This window comes from Formica exsecta, unplaced genomic scaffold, assembly GCF_003651465.1.
Source record: "Formica exsecta isolate Colony F162 unplaced genomic scaffold, ASM365146v1 scaffold4, whole genome shotgun sequence".
Lineage (NCBI taxonomy): Eukaryota > Metazoa > Arthropoda > Insecta > Hymenoptera > Formicidae > Formica > Formica exsecta.
Window position 1 is genome coordinate 86,794 of NW_021851238.1, and position 11,411 is coordinate 98,204.

The following is an 11,411-nucleotide window of genomic DNA, read 5'->3' on the forward strand; positions in this document are numbered from 1 at the left end:
ATTCAAAATAAAATATACGAAAAAATGCCAAATAATCTACTAACAATGTAAAAGATTTTTTTTATGTGCAATGAAAGTATTTTCTTTAAAACATAAAAAAGAGCATTTTTATTAAAATTAAATATTAAATTATTTTGCTTTTGAACAATTAAAATGCGATAAACAGAATACGAATATAGGCAGGGCAATGCGAGCCAAATCGCTGACGGCCCGCAAAAGACCCTCTCATCAAAACAATCATGTTTCGCGGAACGGAAACTTAAAGCACTGATTGCGATCATTTTCAGTCGCATAACCCTTCCCTTAGAATAGATAGATGACAATACTTTAGCAAGTTTCTCAGTTACATTGCTTTGCATCGCTGTAGCCCAAGGTACTCTTGAAAATGATAAGGCGAATGATAATAAGTCGCAGTTGTCGCACATTACCTTTGTAAAGCATACTTTGTATAAATATTCGTTATCTCCTGATTATTAGGTCTACCGCTCGTACGACACTATAATTTATACTTATACAATCGTAGATAGGGCCGGTTCTAACGAGCGTGGAATGCGTGCCCGTACACAAGCGTAAAATTTTAAAGGCGTAACAATATTGAATAGAAAATACAAAAATAAAAATTGTTATATACATTTTATATACATTTTATATTTTATATAATATTTTATATATTATATGTTATCATCAAACCGGCAATTTTCTTTTCGTCCCGTTTTTCTACAATACATTCTTACATACACATAGGGGCGTAAAAATTGTTCCGGCTGTGATCGTAGATATTCATCCTTAACAAGCAAAAGACTCCGCGAGCTTGTTTCTTGCTATGATTTCTTGTTTATTGCAATGATACGTAATTACGCAATATAGAGACAATCCGAAAAATTTGCAAAAATATCGATACTTATTGTTAGTAATAGGCGCATTTGCTGAAAAGGAACACATTTTTTATTAAAAAAACACAATATTCTTTCACTATCAAAGTCAAGACTCTATTAAATCAAAAATTGGCTGCAAATGCATTAAAAAATAAAATCTGTTATATGTTTGCATTCCTAAACGCAGTTCAATCACTTCTTTAATCGATCATAATTAAACTATTTTTAAACATACGAAAAAATAAAATGGTCTTGTACTAAAATTCTATAACAAGTTTAATCTTGCTATCGATGAAAGACATTATCAACGAAACAATGACAAAAAATCATTGTTACTTTCTAGGATAACAGTTTATCGAATCTTGCGCCAGATACCCAATAAGATTACGATAATAGAGGCGATATCTCCTGTAAGGTCGGTATTTATTCTTCTATGATTTCTAGGTCGTCACGGTGGCCTCCAATCTAACGGTCAACTATTACGCAAATTGCCGTATCTCCAGTCACATCTTTCATTATGCGAAACGATAAAATTGAAGTATTATTACATTACATACGCAAAGCGTGGTTCATCCGAGGAGAGCACACGTGATGTTATGCTCATATGCATAGATTGAAATCACGTGATGGTTGGTAGTTTCAACAGTTTTTCGCTCTTTCACGAAATAATCGATTCATATGAGCATTCATTCATCATCAGTCTCGGCGATTAAAGACCATAATTTAAAATATGTATAACAAATCTTTTTTGTCAAGCCGTAATTGTTTGTACATTTTAAAGAAGTCTTTAAAATTATTAAAATTATATATTAAAATCATAAAATAATTAACTTTTATCGATCTTATAATGTGATCTAAAATATTGTGCGTTTTACTTTTAAAACATTAAAGAGATTATTTAATTTCGAAATCATAAGATGTGTGATAAAATTTTGTCCGGAAAATGGGTTAAAGCTGCAACGATGCGCGTGATTATTCATTATCTCTGACGGAAATAATCAATCATGTCTCGCGAAAGCGAGACGTGTATATATACATATATCGTAATATAAAATATTTAATGACATTATAAAAATTGCGAATAATCTTATCTCACGTTGGCTTGTTCAATACAATGATAGTCTATAAATTCCAATCTGATAATCACGTATAAAAAAGACATACTATTATTTTTTCGTTTAATTTTTCATTAATTTTTCTTAGATTCTTTATTTATTTTCTTTAGATTACATCTTGTAGAATTTATTCACAATCAATTATAATATGTATCTTCTACTAGTTTTTAAATTATATATATATATATATAGGGGAAAGTTGGGTAAAACCGGGTAGGCGGGTCAAACCGGGTACCCCGTAACCTAAAATTTTTTTTCAGCAACTAGCCTTATTTTCTCATAGTTCACTAAAGACTACTAACGGTCGGCACATTTTTGTTTACTCTCAGATTTTTTGTAGGAAGACAAAATCCACAAAAGTACCCGGTTTTACCCTACTTTCTCCTATATATAACGATATATATATATATAACGATGATAATTACACATATACGTGTATACTCTTTTCTCTACATTCTAAATTTTCTTTGCATCTATAATTTTTTGAGGTCTATACTTTGCAAATTAACATTAATTCCTTTAAAAGAAAAAAGCATATTAAGCTGCTATTTGTCCAGAGATGTAATAAAAATCGTGCATTCTTCAAATGAGTTTTTGCCACGATGCTTGCATCAAATTGATAATGATAGCAAATTAAAAACATATTAGTATTGACAAGTCTTAGCGTCATTGCTAACCCCCCGTCGATTGCGTGACTTCCCGTAAGAATAGGTTTTCAAATAAAACAGCATATATTAAATTCTACGTCTCTCTAAATTGACTATGATTAAAGATTATTTCACCCGTTGTTATTCTAAATAAATATGAATTTTAAGAGCAATAATTATATATATACATATATATTGGGTTGAACGGAAAGTTCGTGCCGTTTTTTCGATCTTCATCTCTTAGTAAAAAACGGAATGAACTTTCCGTTCAACTCAATATATATACAAAACACCCTTGATAACGCTCGTGAGCAGGTAGAGCACAGGAAACTGAACAGAAAAGTCCTGTACTATTTTTTTCTATAATGCTTAATAAAGGAGTTATTATTGAGTAAAGTCTGGCCAATCAGCGCCGGCTTTTAGCCGGACGCACATTAGTAAGCCGCCCGCTTGATAGTGTGCGCCGCCGTAGCGACGGAGCGCTCACGCACACTACCAGGCGCGCGGCTAAAGGTCGGCGCTGATTGGCCAGACTTTACTCAATAATAACTCCTTTATTAAGCGTTAGATAAAAAAATGTTACAGAACTTTTCTGTTCTGTTTACTGTGCTCTACCTGCTCACGAGCGTTGTCAAGGGTGCTTTGGGACACCCTGTATATATTTTATATATATATATATACTTGTGACAATTGCATTTAGAGAGAAGAAGAATTCGATGGAACGTCTCGCACCACTATTTACCTGCCGAATGTCGTCATGCGAATGATAACAAGGCCGAATACGTAAACAATAGCGTGTTATATGCCACAAAAACCGAGCTCTGTGTTATTATTAATTCATTGTTGATCTTTGTGGCATACAGCACGCTAAAGTTTATGTGATTCGGCCGTTATCATTCGTATCGGGAAATAACTTGATATTATTAATATGATTAATGAGTAATTAACTTTTATAAATACAATAATATGTAACTATGTATATCGCGACGATAGGTCTCGAGGCGCGTATTTCGTGTGATTTATTCATTTAATCAAGTAAGAATCGAAGTAACAGAAATAAAAATTATAAATTATTGTTTCATTGCTATCTTTACGCGAGCAATAATTATTTCTCTATCTATACTTAGAGTCAAATATATTTCGTCCAATGCTTTATCATTTTTTTTTTTTACATTTTGACGATCTAAATGTAATTTGGATTGAGAATGCACAGTAAAACAATCGAATCGAAAGATCGAATAATTAGTATAACAAAAGGCTCCGTGATACATTAATCATCTAATAAATAATTAATCTATATAATCTATCATTTAAAATATCTGTATAATATTTAATATTCCGCGTATATATACATATATGTTATAATATGTAAAATATTTCGACGACGAATTAACAATAACACATGGTTTGGTCTTGATGGTGTATAGCGGTCTTGTTATCATTCGCATGACGACATTTTAACAGCGAAGTGGTGGTACAAAATGTTTCGTATGTTGAATTCTTTTCCTAAACGCGATCGTAATAAAATCGCTATGAAAGAAAATTCGCTATAATTATTACAATTAACAATTAATTAACTTTTGGTAAACAACATGAAACTATTATACATCTCGACAATAAATCTTTATCGAAGCACAATCATTCATTATTGCAAATAAAAAATCAAAGCAACAGAGATATAGATTATAAATTATCGTTTCGTAACAATCCTTTTATTATCGATAATAAGTATTTCTCTACAAATATTCTTACAATTAGAGGGAAAGTCAAATATATTTCGTTCGCGATGCTCTAAATTTTCCTAAAATGCGAGCATAAATTAATTAAACGATTGCTATATCCCGACTTTTTATTACTTTAATCTTTCAATCTTACGATTCATGTATTGTGCGTATACTATACATGTATCAACATTAGAGATAGTATTGTCATGCGCTACTGTCACGAGTAGCGCATGATTTTTATCTGACGGAACAACGATATGCGGTAAGTAATTTATAAATTATTTATCATTTATATTATTTTCAAAATAGATATATTGCTCGTTTTCTTTTTTCATTCCCTCGACAGTGATCCATTCTAAATTATCGTATAATAATAACACATATAAAATATTTTAGGTTTTACTTTAAAATACTTAATTTGTCATTAAAAGTAAAGTAACAAAAATCTCCATATAATTAGATTACAATATTTTTTTATGTATACATCAATAAGTAGTAAAGCAATAATTGTAAATGAGTATTTTAAAACCATCCTATATATTCCTCAAATTGCCGCGTCTGCCAAAAGATGGCAACATTATCGATTTTCTCGTGAACAGAATATCACGACGAGCATATATAAGGCCGAGGTACTAACACGCGACCGTCCTTGTCTTTGGGGAGCAAAGTGTTCAATGATCGTTTAGTGAGAATACTGTTGCTGAAACCCATTATTAAAACTATATGACTGCATCCGTGTTTTAAATCACGAGATGCAATTTTTGGAAAGCCTCTTTACTTTATAAGGGGCTTCTAATCACATATCATACATATTTGCATATAAAAAATGTACATAGATATAATACATATATAATAAATATACCTTGATGTTTACTTAATTTATTATTTTATATATTATTACTTCATTTATTCTTAATATACATTATTATACTATATCTTATAATAATTAACTAATTATTTCAATTTTATTAACCTTATTAATTCGATCAACAAAATTATTATTTAATATTACAATTTCAGTATGTGTGATTTTTATCACAGGTTTTCATAAATATATGTATATATTTACAAATTTTCAGTATTTATTTTATTTACTTTAAAATAAAAAAGGGTTTGGCAAAAGTGCTGCAAAACAGTAATTTTAATTTTACATAGCATGTAATAAACACTATGAGAATTTATGTAGTATTATTACATAATAAACGCAAATTAATCTACATATATTGTGTCGTTTAAAATGCACAGTTAACAATAATTAGAGGTCAAGCATTAGTCATCTTAAAACATGATATCAAGAAATTTGTATTGGCACTGCGCGATAGTACTCTGTATGCATTACATAACAGATTGAGTAACATATTACTGTAACTGTTGGAATGGTATTCACATATTGAATGTGGGCCGTCGGACTAGCCAGTTAGCTCGCGGTTTTTCATATTGCTCGTATCTGTTTATATACAACTACAAAACACACACCGTATATAATCATGCTTTTATATCTTGTGAAAAAAATGGTACTTGACAAGGATTGCTTTACAATCAGAAAAATCTAATTAATGTGATTTTACATTAATAAAAAGAATCAAAGATGTTTATATCTTTTAAGGTTAAAAAAAATAATATAATAAAATAAACTGTACTTTACTTTTTTAAATCTTATTTCCAATAAAATTAAATGTAATGAATATTACATGAAAATTTTTTGAGAGGCATAATTCTCTCTCATCATACTATCTTGATATAACTATAATATCATAATAACAATAAAAAAAAGAACCAAAATAAATATGATAAATAATGCTGAATTTCGTTTACGATTCGGCATCTTACAATTAATCTTTCGATAATTATTTTCAATCGTAAATATATACTAATTTAAAAATTATTGATGCCTCGCTATTTTCATAGAAATAAAATTTATTAATTTGGATTATGTCTAGTTGTGCAAAGAACATCCTTCCTGTAAGTTTTTAGTACAATCCATATGTGTCAAAACAAAACGTATAAAAATTCTTCTTCTCATCGGATTGGAATATTTTTTTCTATAAATATAATCGTAAAATAATTGATTACCGCGTCTTTAATTCGATTACATTAGTGACAAATAATCTCTCCAGACAACAAGTCTCTCTCCAGAAAGGTCGTTTAGTTACTTGTGAGTAGTGTCTGTTCGTGCAGATTATAAGCTGCATATCAATCGCAACCGTGTACCAAATAAAGCAACCGACCAAGTGGCTGGCAAAAGACCTACGTCGAGTACATGTTTGAAATGTCTAAGCAGTATAAACCTTGGACATCAATCAGCCATTGAGTTAACCTTAATAATCACCATCTGCCTGGCGAAACCATGATAAAGGAGATTGCAACGTCTTTCTTCGAGTCTATATATGAGTCACATACGAAATATTTTATATATATATATATAATACATATACGCATACACACATATGCTCTAATTTATACAAAATATCTTGATTCTTTAACTAATATTTCAGATTGACTTTTCTTCAATGATAATTAAACAATTTCTCAATAATTAATAACTGAGAAAAGTACTTCTTCTCTAATTTTTCAGATTTTAATATTTGATATTTTAATAACTAATCCTATAATTAAAATGCTATTATAGTAAAGTTCTGTCGAAATGAAACGAGAAATAAGGATCTGGCATCTATTTAGGTTAATTGAAGAATTCCATTTCTAATTGAATAGTATCAAAAGATAGCCGAAGTGATTATAAGCGACTCGTTTTACGATCTAAGCACGGATAACATAGATCCCATTTCCTGTATAGACAGAATATTGTGCACATTTTACGAGATAGTATAAGCAAAAAAATTCGCATTATAAATAAACATTACGTCGCTCATGTACATAATTGCGCTTATTTGCATAAACGAACACACATATATACATTATATCCAACTACCTTCACAAAATATCAACCTTGAGATAAAACAGCAAAGTTATGCGATAGAAAATAAAGTGTCGTTATTTTGTATATTAGAGTCAGATAATAAAACGGAAAAACTCTTAAAAAACAATGAAAGATGAGCGTTTATCATTTAATACGCAATAATATTTTTATTAAATTTATAAAAAATCATAATGGAATAATTATTTGAGTTATTAATAATTGATAATTGATTAAAAATTAATATCTCGTACATGCAAATTTGGATAAATCGCTTTTTTTCATTTTTTTTTCATTATACAGTAATATATCATCGGTTAGCTCTTCCTACAAAAAACAGAAATAATAAAAATACAAAAAATGGATAAAAAAATAACATAGAATTGCAGAAATGAGTTTTGTTTCCACAGATATGAATATTCTCTCACATGAATCAAGTTCAAATGTTTACGAGAAGAAAGAGAACGAATAAACAATACTAGAGAAATAAAAAGATGAAGCTAAACTAGGCAGGTAAGTAGATATACCGTCTGCCACGACGGGGCATCGAACTTTTACTCTCGACCGAGAGAGTTATGTGCAATACATATATATAGCGAATATGACAGTTTATGGATCGTTCGATTACCTCACCTCACAAGCACAGAAAAATGCTTAAGACAGGGTTAGGTTCATTAGATCTACCAGAATCACCTTTAATTCATAGAGATTCTTTGATCAATTTGGAATCAAAATATTTCCTCAATAAAAATGTCGACAGACTAATAATTTTCGAGTTATATACTCGATTGAATTGGACTTTTCGGGAACTAAACTTTGAAAAAAAAATAATAATATTAAAAATTTTTTTTAGATTCGAGTATACACTTTAGCGGATTTATAAATAGAAAATTAATTACAAAAATATTTAAAGTTAAAAATTAAAAAGTTATGCCAAGTGATCATCTTTCTTGACATTTCTTTCTAAAGAAATATCGATTCTAAATTAGCATATTATTCATCGCGAAAGAGAAAAACACCCTGTATATCTTTGCGTGTCCGAATCATAATTTTGCTTATTATAGTCATAGTCAATGCTCATTAACTGATAAATACATACGATTCACTATGATTGACTCTATAATCAATATTGATTACAATTTCAATGATGGTCACTCTACGGTTTACTTCCTTCGCGTGTGGAAAAAATCGATACCGAGAGCTTTATTTATATCCGACTCATGCATAAAGTGACGGGTTACCATTGCAATCGAGCGAAGATGAAAGAGACTTTTCAACGACTGTGCCGTTATAGCAACAATCTAGACGTAGATAGACTCGATGCAGATATAATTTCAGATACAGATATCATTTTTTATATTTGTACGATCGTGACATTCGCGCCAACCAGCTAGAACGAATTCATTGTTAATCGATCCTTCCATGTACACTTGCTTCGTGTATTCACAGCGCTATTTATACAAGATATATGCAATTTTTATGTATGCTCAGTGCAAACGAATAGATTCATCACGTTCTCGGATATACTTTGGTGTAGTATCATGAAAAATATAATTATGTTGTTCACACGAGTAATCGTGAGCAAGTATTCCTTGAAATCGACATAAAAGATAAGATATTTTTACAAAAATAGACTCACTATTACTACGTTTTGCTAAACGTAATTTTCCTAATTTTCAGATAGCAATGCAGATATAAAATACAAAATCAGTCAAATCTAACTTCAAATATAGGAATAGACAGTATGCGTACATTAATATCTTTTATAATCTCTCTCTCTCTCTTTCTCTTTTTGGTCAAAATGTGATATTAATTGATTGAAAACTACAAATTTGAGATTTTCTATGCTTTTCAATTTTCATACTCTAAGCCATGTTTCAGTTTAATTACAAGTCTGAATAATCAAAGGCGTTTCGCCAAATCGTTATTTTACAAATTTCGTTATTTAACTTGGCTCATGTAAGATTAGACAAGGTTCGAAGACAAACATAAAGATTAACGCGACTGCAGCTGAATGCGAAAATAAGATCGCGCCAGAATTGTTGTGCTATATGTTGCAGAAGTTAAAAGCTGCGTTTATGTAGGATTTAACGGCGAGCCTTTTCATATATTGGCATTTAACACACGGTCGTTGGATTTGCATATAAACTAAATTTAAATATAAACTAAATAATAGCCTGTGATTCAGAACTGCCATAATTTCAATATACAAATACAATTTTTATCACGTTTTAATTTTATATGAATAAATATAAGACCTTTAATAATAGATAATAAATCATAATTTTCAATCAACACTCTGTTACAAATTTATCACTTGCTTTATTTAAAAAAATTAGAAATTAGCACATTTATTTAATATTTAACGAGAACTCTTCAAAGTATTCTTCACAGCCTGAAGCTAGCAAAACAAGTCTAAACCCGATGCTGGTTTAACCGGAGTTCCCGCGTGCAACTGCTATGAGTTTTCCTTAAGCAAAGCAAGAGATACATAAACTCGATTCGTCTCGTACGTCTATTCTTACGTTCATAAGGTTATTTACACTCGATGTCTGACACCATTTTCGTAGCTCGAGGCATAGCATCCGGAGCCAAGCTCGACTATTCGTTCGCCAAAGTCTAGCGGAGCTTAAGTCCCGAAAAGTTAGCCAAAAAGTACTTTGCATTTCGCGAAAAGCGCAAGTAAAAACTTTAAGGATTAATAGAATAACTAATTATTTGAAGTTTAAATTATAAGTTTGAGAGAAGTTATACCGTATTAAAAACGGCATTTTTTATGTCATTTCAAATTTCACTTGGTTGCTTCAGAATTTTTGTTTCAATTGCTTTTTATGTGTTTCATAATTATTCGAATATTAGGAAAATCTTGAGATATTAAGATCTTAAGATAAAAGAAAAAAAAATGAATATAAGCATTCAGCATTTTTATCACAAAGTCTTTCATAACACTTCATATAAAAATATACAAACCACATGTAAAAATATACAAAACAAAAATATCATGTTTTAATAGCGGATGTAAGAACATCCAGAAATTGTGTCAGAATTGTCAACACGAGCAATAAATAGATCCGAGTCGCTTCAAACTTTTATTTTATGCATAATGTCCTATGTTTACTTTTTTTCTTTCTCTTCATTATTTAAAATGATAGTAGGAAGATACCGAATTTTTTGTTCATGTGCAGAAACCATAAATTTCAATGTCAACTAATAATTTTAATTTTTAATAGTAGTAGTAATAGTGAAATGGTATATTTAACAATGTTTCGATAGTCAAGATCACACATACACACATTTGAGATATCAATTTTTTATTACAACAATTTTCGTTAATCAGTGCAAAACCATTTAGAAATGGGCACGTGCAGAATTAATATCCAAAAGATTATCAAAAAAATATGTGTGATAATAAAAATACGAAATATGGTAAAACATAAATTCCAATATATGTAATTCATTATTAACTGTTTATAAATGACTCTTTATTATAAACATATACTTTTTATTTGTTTCTTAACATTTACAATGCTTTATACTTATTAATTTGCTGTATTTGTACTCTAATCGTTAAATATTATATATACACGAGTGAAGCGTATTTTGACAAGTCCCCTCTAGTTTTTTGCGATCGCAAACTTACCCGTTTCTGGAAAGGATGGAAAGGTGCGCGTTGGCATTTGCATAAAAACGCGCGACAGCGCAACACGTTTCACGCACGGCAATAAATACGATAAGCACTAAGTAAATTATGCGAACTGGACGACGCGACGGACTGAAAGGGACTGGGATGGTAGCCGCGACCCACCACCATGCGCCGATTCTCCCTCGTCAGCCAATACTCGCGAACGTAAACATTCGCAACAGCTGATCGCCGCCGCTGTCAAACTACGCGCTTCGGTTCTAGCTCCAATGGCGGTAGCGACTTGCTACTACATACATACATACGACATACATGCATGCATCGCATACTATCGCGAATATGGGCGGCAGACACCGCGTGTCTGATACTATTTCGATTTGACACACTTGTTGCCAAATATATTCTTGTAATAAACATGATGCGTTAAATATTATCCTAGAAATATTCGGAATAAAACCATTTGACGTGATACTCAAAATTATATATATATATATAT

The 11,411-nt window shown here is 30.5% G+C and overlaps 1 protein-coding gene and 1 non-coding gene across 2 annotated transcripts in view; one reads left to right on the plus strand and one right to left on the minus strand.

Moving 5' to 3' along the window:
• LOC115240014 (V-type proton ATPase 116 kDa subunit a) overlaps positions 1-11,405 on the minus strand; it is a 28,324-nt gene extending 16,919 nt beyond the window's left edge. The window contains exon 1 of the mRNA XM_029814934.1: positions 10,916-11,405. The gene's annotated coding sequence lies outside the window, so the exon portion shown is untranslated. The remainder of the gene's footprint in view (positions 1-10,915) is intronic.
• LOC115240049 lies at positions 5,004-5,130 on the plus strand. Its single transcript, XR_003884728.1, has one exon. It is a non-coding gene; the product is annotated as a U4atac minor spliceosomal RNA (small nuclear RNA).
• Positions 11,406-11,411: the final 6 nt, after the last annotated feature.